The sequence below is a fragment of the Herpailurus yagouaroundi genome, unplaced genomic scaffold (assembly GCF_014898765.1).
Source record: "Herpailurus yagouaroundi ecotype Mexico unplaced genomic scaffold, PumYag 183, whole genome shotgun sequence".
NCBI lineage: Eukaryota > Metazoa > Chordata > Mammalia > Carnivora > Felidae > Herpailurus > Herpailurus yagouaroundi.
The window spans coordinates 14,101,366-14,114,455 of record NW_024412414.1 but is presented as its reverse complement, the minus strand read 5'-3'; the positions used below and the strand labels follow the sequence as shown (position 1 = coordinate 14,114,455).

Sequence of the window (13,090 nt, the reverse complement as noted above, 5' to 3'; positions counted from 1 at the left end):
TCTCTCTCTCTCTCTCTCTCTCTCTCTCTCTCTCTCTCTCTCTCTCTCTCTCCCCTGCTCACTCTCTTACTCTAAAACAAAATAAAAATTTTTAAACAAACTAAATTAGATTAGATTAAATTTTAAAAATAAAAATGAAAATGCCTTATAAACCTTCACAAACCCAAATGCTTACGAAGGTGTTATGGGCTGAATTGTGTCCCCCAAAATATACATGTTGAAGTCCTAACCCTCAATGTGACTGTATTTGGACATAGAATCTTTAAAGAGGTCACTTAGATTAAATAAGGTTTTAAGGATGGGACCCTAATCCAATAGAACTGGTTCCTTAAAAGATACCAAGCAGGTGTGCACACAGATTAAAGGCCATGTAAGGACATGATCAGAAGGCGTTCATCTACAAACTGAAGAGAGAGATCTCAGGAGAAACCAAACTAGCTGACAGGTTGATCTTGGATTTCTAGCCTCCATCACTATGAGACAGTAAGTTTCTATTGCTTAAATCCCCAGGCTGTGTTTTTTGTTGTGTCAGCCCTTGCTGACTAATGCAAAGAGTTAGGCAAGTAATTTAAGTCAGGGAGACAGCGGGGATTAAATGTAAATACATGCATATGGGGAGCAGTGGGGACTGCTGGGGCCATTGTTGATAGAATTGCAGAATCAGTGTTGCCCAACTCCCTAACCGTTAACAAAAGAAAAAAAAGAGTGTTCATGTAAAATCTATTCTTTTTAAGAATAATTTTATTCATGGGGCGCCTGGGTGGCTCAGTTGGTTGAGCAACTGACTTCAGCTCAGGTCATGATCTCACTGTTCCTGAGTTTGAGCCCCACATCAGGCTCTGTGCTGGCATCTCCGAGGCCTGGAGACTGCTTCAGATTCTGTCTCCCTCTATCTCTGCCCCTCCCCCACTTGCGCTCTGTCTCTGTCACTCAAAAATAAATAAACGTTAAACGAAATTTAAAAAAAAGAATAATTTTATTCATTTAAAAAGTCAAAAAATATTGTGTCGTCTATGCAAAATATGTCTGGCATTTGTAACCTCTCTGCCCAGGCTATTGACAATATTGTATAATAGAAGCACTGAAAAACTATTTGGCCATAGAATTATCTAGCTTTTATATCCTATCATCCAAATGACACAAGTATAAGCACATTTGCTCAAATTCCAAAGATGCTATACTTAAGAGAAAGGCTGCCTTAAAATATGCAAGATAGAACTGTCAGACCTTGACACTCCATGTATATGAAGGAAGCCAGAATAGCTGTTGCTAAAAATGCATTTCATTGACTATTCCATCTGTAAATGTTGTGCCATGATGACAATCAATCAGGATAAATCACACAGCTACTCAACTAATTCATCCATAAAGAAAACTGGTAATCAGAGTGTTGAAGTCAGCAAGGCTGAAATCAGATGCCCATAACATCTGCATTTGCGGGAGATGAGGCCTTAATGGTAGTCCATCAGAAATTTTAAGAACAGTCATATCAGTATTATCCAGAACTGTCTTTGTGAATAGCATCCGCCATGATTTTCAAGGTCACATGAGTAGTTAAGAATGCAGTTCCTTGTGCATTTATAAATTGTAGGGGCTTTTTGGAGGAAGTTTTAAATGATTTCTTTGTTGCTAATTGCAGTTCTGAAAACTCTAAATTTGAAATGTCAGCTTCTTTGTTGGCAAATAGTTTCGTATTGGTGCTGGCCAGTAAAATTCCCAATTTGAATTTATCAGTTGATTACATTTTATTAATCTATCATTGTTATCACTCTTGTTGTTCTGTTGCAGGACTCCCTCCATGTTTCATCTCTGGTAAAAGTCTTTACCTTTCAACACGGACACTGTTTTCATTACCTCTTTCCTGGATATTTACAGTAACTACTAGCGATCCTAAGGTTTCCCAGCCTTGCCTTACTCTACAACATGTTATTAGTATTTCTTTTTAAGGAAACAAGTTTATCACCGATTTTAGATTGAGGTCCAGACAATATAACCTGGTATTCATGATCCTGCAAGCTCTTAGTCCAGTTTACCACTCCAATACGATCTCTTATTAGGCTCCTTTTCTGTTTCTTTCTGCCACAACTGAAATGAACGCATTGCTCATGGAAACATAGGTTTACCAATACAGGTGCCTATACTGTCACCTGTTAATTCTGGAAAAATCTTTATAGATGCTGGTGGTAATTGTCGAAATACAAATTTTAAGTTTTTCTTGCTTCAAATACGTCTACTGCTATGTTCTCTTTTCCTTTTGGTATCTAGATATAGTGTATGCTACACTTTCTTTATCTTTTAAAGTAATCTCTACACCCAAAACGGGGCTCAAACTCACGACATCGAGATCAAGAGTCACATGCTCTCCCTTTTGAGCCAGTCAGGCACCCCTGTAATGTTAGATCTTTTGAAATTGCCCCAGAGTTATTGGATGTTCTGGGCTTTTTTATTATTATTATTTTTACATTTATTCATTTTTGAGAGACAGAGAGAGACAGAGCACAAGTGGGGGAGGGGCAGAGAGAGAAGGAGACACAGAATCCAAAGCAGGCTCCAGGCTCCTAGCTGTCAGCACAGAGCCCGACGCGGGGCTCGAACTCACAAACCATGAGATCATGACCTGAGCTGAAGTCGGACGCCCAACTGGCCAAGCCAACCAGGTGCCCCTGTTATTTTCTTTTACTTTTTATTTTGGGACATTTCCATTGATCTATCATCAGGATCATTATTCTTTCCTTGACTCTGTTCAGTTTACTAATGGGTGCACCAAAGGCATCCTTCATTTCTTTTGCAGTGTTTTTGATTTCTAGCCTTTTCTTAGAGTTGGTTTCTTAGACTTTTCATCACTCTGCTGACATTACATGTTACATGTTGTCTACTTGTTCCATTAGAGCTCTTGACTTATTAATTACACTTATTTTAAATCCATATCTGATAATTCCAGCATCTGAGACATGTCTCAGTCTTGTTCTGATGATTATTCTGTGTCTTCAGAATGTGTTTTTTATTCTCTTTTGTCATGCCTTGTAATGTTCTATGGAGAGCCATATTTATAATATTGTGTAGAAAGCCAAACATGTTGAATTGGGGAATAGGAACTGAGCTAAATAGTACTGTCATGTGAGAATTTATGGGAATCTTCCTAAAAGGAAAGCTTTATTCAATCCTTACTGTAGCTGCACTGTATCCGAGGCTTCAAATTCAGCTAATGACCTTGTTTTTGTCTCCCTTCTTGGGGCTTTCTTAAGTACTTCTTTTCAAAGAATGGCTTTGTTTTGCAGCTCTTTTACCTATTGTCCACTGTCATTGTATTCGGACCTTTTTGGTGTGATGTGAAGGTGTAGGGGAAGGGGAGCATGATATAATCCTCCAATTAAATCTCAGTGTTTGAATGGACCAATATCCCAAGGCCATGGCCTTCTTGGTATAGCTTTTCCACCACTTCCCAGTATTCCTCTCCCTGGCTGCAGCATTCCCAATCTATTTCCTTGATCCCTGTTTCTCCCCTGTTAGGTGAGAAAGGAAGGCTAAAGGGAGCTTCAGTGGGAGGAATGCCCTGCCCACTTACTGAAATAAACTTTTAGCAAACTCTTTTCCTCTGGAGAGTCAGCCTTTCTTATGGATAAAGCTCTGGTCTCTATCCAGATTACCTTCCTCATGCATGAGCCATGAGGGAGTCTCTCCAGATCTTCACCATGAGAAATAGGTGAGATTTCTAAATATAAAGCCCACAAAGGTGTGAGGGCCCCCATTACAGCAGCCCCCGTTTCCCAGTATTTTATCTGAATTACCATCGAAGTGTTCCTACAAGTGTGGTGGCTCCAGCAGCTTTTGAACCAGGTAAGCAGATCTCAAGTGTTCCTGTCTGGGGTGCACCTGATGAGTCCAAGGAAAGTCACTGATTTTCAGCTTGTTCAACTTTTTCTTGACGTAAGCCAAATGTGATGTCTAAGGTCTCTACCTGTGGGAGCTGAAACCAGAAGCCTAAGCTTCCTTAAAAGTCATGTTTAAAACAAAACAAAACAAAAGTCAGGGTTTTTTTTAAATGTTTAAAACTATAAAAGAATTGAAATTCATGCCAAGCGTGCCTTGGGTAGGATGAAGGCAGCCTCCAGGCTTTTCAATTCAACTGAGGGCCCAAAGGATAAAATGACTTCCTCAAGCAATCAGAGCCTTGCCTAAAATTTGTGCTCCATTGATGCTTGCTGTAGCCAACATAGAGTCAAGACTTGAACCTGAAGGCTGCAAATGCTGCTTCTGTTAACACAATGTAATGCCCACATATTCTTCTTTGAGCTGATAACTCCATTTGTTATCTATTCTGAGTCTTGACAATTTTCTACTCTACTGTCAATTCTATGAGAACAGCAGGGTCTATGTGGTACAAAACAGGTAATATTTGGATAAGGAGAGAGAAATATTACTAACTGACACACAGAAAGCTTAGCATTTAAAACTGTATATTTAATATCCAAACAGGCCTATGAGGATGAAATCTTGTGATTGCTCCTTTCTCTCTTTGTGAGGAGAGAGGTGAGTCTTAGGCTAAGCAGCATAGTCAAAAGCTGAATGAACACCAGAGTCAGTAGAAGCCAGGACTTTCTGATTCCAGAGATCATAGCAGCTCTTGCAAGACAATGACGTTCACAGTTTTGTGTTGTTTCTTCTCTGTTTCTTTCTGCTACTCCCATTACCGTGCTCTCCAGAGCCAGGATAGAGCCATAGATAGATAATCAGTTTCCGATTACTGCTGTAACTATGAATTACCATATATTTGGTGGCTTAAACAATACAGTTTTTTTACCTTACAATTCTGGAGGTCAGAGTCCAAAATGGCTCTCACTGGGTTAAAATCATGATATATATATAAAGTTGCATGTCTTCTAGAGGCTCTAAGGAAAAATCTTCTTCCCTCTTTCTTTCTTTTTTTTCTTTCCTTTTTTTCCTTTTTCCTGTTTCTATAGCCTGCCCACAACCCTTGGCTCATGGTCCCTTTCCTGCATCTTCAAAGCCAATGAAGTTGGACTGAATACTTCTCATGCTGCTATCTCTTTGATTCTCCCTTTTCTGCCTCCCTCTTACTTTTAAAGACCCCAGCTGGTTTGCACCCTTAATTCTCTTTTGCCCTGTAACCTAACATATTCAGTTTTTGACAGTTAGACCATGGACATCTTTGGGTGAGCTTTCTACCTATGATAGATAGATAGATAGATAGATAGATAGATAGATAGATAGATAGATATTCCTCCTTCAGTACATAGTTGGGTGGTTAGATGTATAAGTTGTAAGATGGAAACATCACTAGAGATAAAGATAATATAGAGCAATTAATTTCTTTTTTTTATTAAAAACATTTTTTTAAATTGTTTGAAAGAGAGAGACAGAGCGTGAGCAGGGGAGGTGCAGAGAGAGAGGAAGACAAAGAATCCGAAGCAGACTCCAGGCTCTGAGCTGTCAGCACAGAGCCTGATGCGGGATTCAAACTCACAAACCGTGAGATCATGGCCTGAGCTGAAGTCGGACGCTTAACCAACTGAGCCACCCAGGTGCCCTGAACAATTAATTTCTTAAATTCAGGTTGTGACCATTGGAATGGAGGGAAGTCACAGAGCCAAGGAAGCTGGATACACCCAAGAAAGTTATAGACAGTTGGCTAATACATAACTGGATAGGTATTGGATGAAGCAGGAAGTGACCTTCATAAAATAAAGAAGATGGTTAGGAAAGAAGTCATGCGTGCAGAACAGCAATGGAACTAACATTAATGGACCAAATGCCATGTTAGTAAATAGAAAATGTGGCTAGAAAGAGTGCAATACAATTCAGTTAATTCTTTAAAGTTAGTGAATGCTAGGGGCGTCTGGGTGGCTCAGTCTGTCAAGTCTCTGACTCTTGGTTTTGACTCAGATCATGATCTCATGATTCATGAGTTCAAGCCCCACATTGGGCTCTGTGCTGAATCCCTGCTTGGGATTCTTTCTCTCTCCCTCTCTCTCTGCCCCACCCTGCCTCTCTGTCTCTCAGTCTCTCTCTCTCTCAAAATAAATAAATAAATAAACTTTAAAAAATTAAAAAAAAAAATAAAGTCACAGAATTCTAATGGAATGATCATTTAGAACAAATTCAAGTACAGGGTGTATGCATTATCCTTGGGTTCAGAAAACATGTAGGCAATCAAGAGGGGATTTGTTACAGCCATATCATATGACATTACCATGTCTGTAATGCTAAATTGTTGAAGGAGAAGCGATCTGGAGCAGGAGCTGAGGGAAAGGAGAGGCTGGTCTGGGTGTGGCCACTGCTGCTGGTCACCCAAAGTCTCCAGGCGGGGCTAAGTTTCTGTCCTTGGTTGCTGGCACACCGTGTGTGAGACTGCCGGGCCAGCGTGGGAGAGCTATGGGCAGCCGCTGGATCATGTCAGCCAAGGACAGGCGGGCCAGGGAGATCCTGAGGGGGGCTACTAGATTGGATATACTTCTGGGATGCTGAGACTTGGAAAACACTCTGGCCAGGAACAGAAGACCTGTCAGTCCCTGAAGTGGAGAATGAAGCCCCTGTTCTCAAGAAAACCCTCAAGCTCAAGGCAGTGTGTCCAGAAGTGACATTGTCTTCAGCAGAGCAAATGGAAAAATTCTTTCTGGAACAAAAAGTTTACTTCAAAGGAAAATGCCTAGAAAAATGGATCTTCAAGTTTGGCTTTGTGGTCCCTAACTCCACAAAAACCTGGCAGTCCCAGATTATGCCCACCAGTGCGCTAAATGACAGTGTTTTCAGAGAGAGAACGTTTTTTGACAAGTCTTCTTGTAAGCACTTCCAGAGTGAGGGGTTTGAGAGTAGAAAGTGCATGCATTTCAAGAATTTGTTATTTTTGAAGGGAAAAGAGGAAATTTGACTTTTTCCTCCATACATTTGATTTTTAATACTTCCACCCCTAATTTCCTCTACAACAAAACCCACCTTCAGCCACCCGGGAACCAGTTCTATATAGGTAATCAGATGGCTTTTTCCTCCCAAACTGTCATCTCCCACTGACGAGCCTAAATTCCGAACCCCAGACCAGGGCAGAGGGCAAGCTTGACCTCTTCCCAGAGTGACCCAGGGACAAACACCATGTGAGGTGATGCTGTTCCTGTCCCTTCCTTACCTCCTCCATGGGCCCTGCAGGCAACCCATCTTCCTTTGGCCCCTGGTTTTAGAAAAATTCCTATTCCTCACCTATGTGTAGTTTTTTTCCTACCATTTCTATTTCATACATTTAACTTGTAAAATAGATTGTGATGGGATTATCATGTACTGAATCGAAACATATGAATTTTAAAAATTGTTAAATATCAGCAGTTTCTTATGGTTCACCATCAAAGATTTGTAGAGGTTCATTATTACTTAGGACTCTGGGGGAGGAGGTGGAGGACCTTCAGTGATCAGAAAGTTGTTCTTTAAACTCACCACAAGAGGGTGGTAAGGAATTACGCTTCACATCTGCACGCCCACAGAATGGTTGTCTTTCTCTTCACCCACCCACAAAAACAATTATTAAAATAGAAGATGGAGCTTTGGAAAAAAATTTTCTTTCTCATTTACATTTGTTAATCATATTTAAAATAGCATTGTTTGGCATCCTCAGAGTATATTGGCTGATAGCTGGGCATCTTTAATGCAGAGAACCCCAGTTATAAGCACATATCTCCATCTTCCATGTGTGCCTGTACACACTTAAAATGCAACAGCTTCATACATAAATTATGAGCACCTCGTCACTGTCAAACTTCTAATCTGTGATGATGAATTAAATAGAATTTTAAATGGATAAATTCCTATTTTAAATCCATCTCCCCTTCTTGCTTATGAAATGAAATATTGAGGTAAATTGAAGGGAGTGGCCCTGTGGTTCATGCTCCAGTGTTAGTCAAGCTCCTACTGTTTACTGTTCCCAGTGACCTTGATCAAATTGCTCAACTCAGCTGGGAACTCAATTGTGTATTTAGAGGATTAAGCAGTCCTGCGAGACATTTTGGAGTCAGACACACCCACCATAACTTCCTAAGGCATTAATACTGTGTTCCTTTTGGATTAAAGTGGAACTCCCCATTCTGCAAAGGGAAGGTCTCAGGGGCTTGAAGACATGTTTACTCCATCCTTCTTGTGTTGATTTCCCTTTGTTTTCTTCATTTTTCTTTATTAACTGAAAAATTCCCAAACTTTTTAATAGGCATATTTTTAATTTTTCTAGAATGTTGTGTTTTGTGTATCTGTTTGGGTGACTGTATCTGTGTGTGTGTCTGTGTGCATGTGTGCATGAGTGTCTGTGAGTATTGAGCGCTTGCTTAACACATTTGTATGCATCTCTGTGTTTGTGTTGTTTCCGTGTGCCTGCACGTGTGTATTAAGTAAATATGTGAATGCTGCATGTGTGTGTGTGCATGTGTGCCTATATGAAGTGTGTGTGTGTGAGTGTGTGTGCGTGTGTGCACATGCATGGACATGCAATCTGTGGTATGCACCAGTGTATTTGCATTTATATGTGTGAGCATGGTATATGCATTATAATGAGTTCATGGGTGAGAGGTGCCTGGGTGGCTCTGTCAGTTGAGTGTCCAGCTTCGGCTCAGGTCATGATCTCTCGGTTTGTGGGTTCCGGCCCTGCATTGGGCTCTCTCTTCTCAGCACAGAGTCCTCTTTGGATCCTCTGCGGCCCTCTCTCTCTGCCCCTCCCCTGCTCACATTCTCTCTCTCTCTCAAAAATAATGAACTGAAAAAAAAAAAAAGAATAAATTCATGGCTGGTGTGTATGCACATGGTATGTATGTTTGTACATATGTATGTTCTTGATGTATATGTGTATATGTATTTACCTATGTGTGTATTTGTGGTAGGCAGATTTCAAGTTGGGTGTGTGTGTGTGTGTGTGTGTGTGTGTGTGTGTGTGTGTGTTGGCTATTGTCATGAGAACACTCTTCATAGACATTTTTCTTAGCCAAGAGAAGGCAGTGTGCTGCTTGCACCCCTCTTTGAGTTCAACAAGGAAAACCTCTGAAATCTAGTGACCTACTAGTGCTTTGCCGCTTTCTTCCCTTCATAGCACTTCATTTTACTGTATTATCTGAGAACCCATTTTAAGTCCCACTAACCCTCCCCTTAATTTTCATTTCCACCTGTGTGAAAACTCTGTGCTTGAAATTAAGAACACTTTCGAGTAAGAACGCAAGTGATTTATCAGGGTATAAGAGCAGTGATTCATGTATTTGTTTCTGTCACTCCATTGTTTGACTTCCTTGGGTAATTTACAGTTTCTGCTCTTGGGTAATACCACAAAAGCCTTTGAGTTTCTTGAGAAAAGAGAGGTGTAAACTATGTTTTAAACCGATCTTTTCACTAATATGACCTTTCATTAACCTTAGCAGATGCTTTAAAAAGAAGTATTTTAAGCTAATCTCTCTGAAGTTCAGTTTATGTCTGCTTCTAATGTGAACTCAGTATTTTTGCTTTTGCCAAAAATCCCAGAGTAGACTTTGCAAGTTCTGTTTTCTTAGAAAGAGACCATTGCAGGGGTGCCTGAGTGGCTCAGTCGGCTAAAGTTGTGACTTTGGCTCAGGTCGTGATCTCGTGGTTGCCAGGTTCAAGTCCTGTGTTGGGCTCTGTGCTGGCAGCTCAGAGTTTGGAGACTGCTTTGGATTCCGTGTGTGTGTGTGTGTCTCTCTCTGCCCCTCCCCCACTCATGCTTTGTCTCTCTCTCTCTCTCTCTCTCTCTCAAAAATAAATAAATATTAAGAAAAAAAAAGAGACAGTTACTCACATCTGAGATTTGTCTTCTGAATGTGCTCAGTACTTAATCATTTTTTCCCTTTTCTTACTTGATTATGTTAGTTTCCCAAACCAGCTTTGCCTAGTTTTAGAGTATTGTAAATAAGAGAAGCCCAAAATCATATCTGGGGCCAGCCACACGATAAGTTAAACTCGTGGTCTTTACAATTATCTATTATGATATCTTCTGAACATCTATAAAATTTTGTTCTGTTCTATACAATAAAGAGTCAAATAATATACTGCTTTGCATTTTCCTTCTTCTTCTTCTTCTTCTTCTTTTTAATAGAAGTAACTTTGGCCTCTTTTTTACTATCACCTGCATACCACTAAATTAAATAGTTAGTTTGCCACATACTCATTGTCAATGAAATTTTATAAAGGAAACTTTTAAAACTGACAAATTTCAGACAGATTATATTTGAAACATGCGTAAGAATCAGAACACTTTAGTTACATGTTATCCAAAATAGTGAACTTCATTCTTCAAAAGACCACTAAAGCTATTTACTTTAAAAGTATATAGAGTACATAAAAATGTTTAGCAACATTTTTTTGATAAATAATTTTCAATACTTATTGGCCTCATGAGAGAGAACATTTTGATCTTGTCATGATGAGATATTGCTTAATGACCACAGTTTCTAGAGATGACCAAGATTCTTAAATTACTGTAATTACTCCAAAGGAGTATAGAAGTTCAGGTCTTCTTGTAACTCATATTCAGTAGGAATATGAGCTATGCCTTTGAAGGAGATGTTGGTAGATTATGTTTCTTAGTTAACTATGTCAAAACCAAGAGTCAGAAATATGAATGACATGGTTAGGTAAAATTATCAACAGGATACCTCCTTGTGAACTTGATTGGTTCGTGGTCCATGGCTATTCTCTCTTCTCTGTTCCTCTGATCCCAATTCAGGATTTATCAGTATACATTTCTTCCAGTTTAGATTGATTCATCTTTGTTCTCATTTCCTTCTTACCCTGCTTTGTGCCTTATAGCTAAACTGATAGCATGATCTCTACTACCTAAGATGTTTAGGGGACACGTCCCTGATCTATATGCGTTTTTCAAACTCAGTTCAATTTAACTGATGTTTGATCATTTTCTTACATGCAAAACAGTTTCAGACTTTGAAGATTCACAGTGACAATTCTCTTCCCTATACCTACTATAAGCCCTTAGGTGTAACCAGAAAAACTAAAAGATCTATGGCTTCTAATGAAGTATTGCACCATAAGACTCAGCTGCTTAGTGTAGTACAAATGCCAAAATAAAAAAAAAATATTTTTTAATGTTTGTTTTTGAGAGAGAGAGACAGAGCATAAGTGGGGGAGGGGCAGAGAGAGAGAGAGACAGAGACAGAGACAGAGACAGACAGACAGACAGAATCCGAAGCCGACTCCAGGCTCCAAGCTGTCAGCACAGAGCCTGATGCAGGACTTGAAATCCCAAACTGTGAAATCATGTCCTGAGCCAAAGTCCAACACTTAACTGATTGAACCACCCAGGCGCCCCAAACAAAATATTTTTAATAAAAGCAAAAACTCCCTGTTTATGTCACTGCTCTGAGATTGCCTGTCTTACTGCTTCATCACATGGATTAGCTGATCAAAACAAAAGTGATAGTAAATTAGTCGATGCTGTATGTTTTTTTTGTTCATCTACTCATAATTAATACTATGTAGTCATTACTGACTCCAGCTGGGACCATAACCTTGTGTCATACTGAGTTCAATTGCTCAAGAGCCGTGCAATCTTCTCTAACTCAAATTCACTCTTGTACTTTAAAAAAGCAAAGAGCAGTGGGAAAGTCTAGTAGAAGATCTAAAAGTACGATTGGATAGTCATTCCTTATTGCAGAAATGTTGTGGGTAAGACAGATACATTCAGTGTTACCAATAAGGTACAGAGAAAGGTATGAAGAAACCCATGGCTTCTTATTACATATACGGGCACCTGGGCTTTTCTTCGCTTTTTTCAGACCTACATCAGCCATATTTACTTTATGCCATTTGCCTTCAGCCAATTATATTTAGTAAACATCTGTTCAACAACTATGAAATACCAGAAGCTGTATATTTTAGGCAGCAGCTAATAGAGTCTTGTGAATAGTAATACATAATAAATAGTTGAGACCAATAACTGAATGAAAAGCTAAATGAAAAAAGGCAGAGTTTTTCCAACATGGAAATATTCTCCTTTTTCCCTTCCACTGATTTCTGGGTGTAGTGTAGCTAACATTTGTAGGTCCACAGGTGGACCTTTCACTGGTGATCCTATTCATTTTTGTTGACACAGGACTATCTCTGCCTATGCAGCACTCGGCTACCTGTCCACTGTCCTCTTGGGGTCTTCTGTCTCTCTGCTTGCCTGGGCCCTTGCTATTTGCTAGTTCCCTTTTGCTTAGCTGAAATTCCATTCTAGGATCTTCCTGACCAAGTGATTGTGCAGTCTCCAAAGTTATTCAAATTTAGGGCACAACATATAAGACCCAGAACTACTTGTTTATTTAATCATCCTTCCCCACCCCCCACCCCCAGCCAAGAAACAACAATGAGCATCTACCAAGTTGTAGTCCAGGCTACACAAAGAGGGTCCCACATTCAAGAAAAAGCATTTCCTACCCAGAAAATAAACAGAATGACCAAGAATCTGATAATTACCAAAAGACAGCCTAGCATAAGTACAAAAGTCCTATATTATATTAAAACCCATTCCTGAAGTCTCCAAAATGGCCAAAGTTTGAAAAATGTCCAATGCCTAATTTTTGATGATGTCAGTGGATATTTGCCAAAGACTGTTCTATTTTTTAGATGGTTGAAATCTATTAAGTCAATATAGATTAAATTGCGTCAAAGGATGATATCGACTGGAATTGCAAAAAGAAACATGAAGTTGTAATTTATAACATAAATAACTCAAACTAAGCTAATAGCCCTTATATGCAGAAAATTCTAGAAGACCTGTTTAAAAGAGGCGCTAATAGTTATTCTAATTAGTTTATCGTTCTTTAAAATGGTGCCTTTATGGGGCGCCTGGGTGGCGCAGTCGGTTAAGCGTCCGACTTCAACCAGGTCACGATCTCACGGTCCGTGAGTTCGAGCCCCGCGTCGGGCTCTGGGCTGATGGCTCAGAGCCTGGAGCCTCTTTCCGATTCTGTGTCTCCCTCTCTCTCTGCCCCTCGCCCGTTCATGCTCTGTCTCTCTCTGTCCCAAAAATAAATAAAAACGTTGGAAAAAAAATTTTTTTTTTAAATGGTGCCTCTAAACTGGTAACACATGCTTTAAA

The 13,090-nt window shown here is 39.7% G+C and overlaps 1 pseudogene; it reads left to right on the top strand.

Moving 5' to 3' along the window:
- The first annotated feature begins 6,411 nt into the window (after nucleotides 1-6,411).
- On the top strand, nucleotides 6,412-6,869 carry LOC121041375 (retinal rod rhodopsin-sensitive cGMP 3',5'-cyclic phosphodiesterase subunit delta-like; annotated as a pseudogene).
- Nucleotides 6,870-13,090: the final 6,221 nt, after the last annotated feature.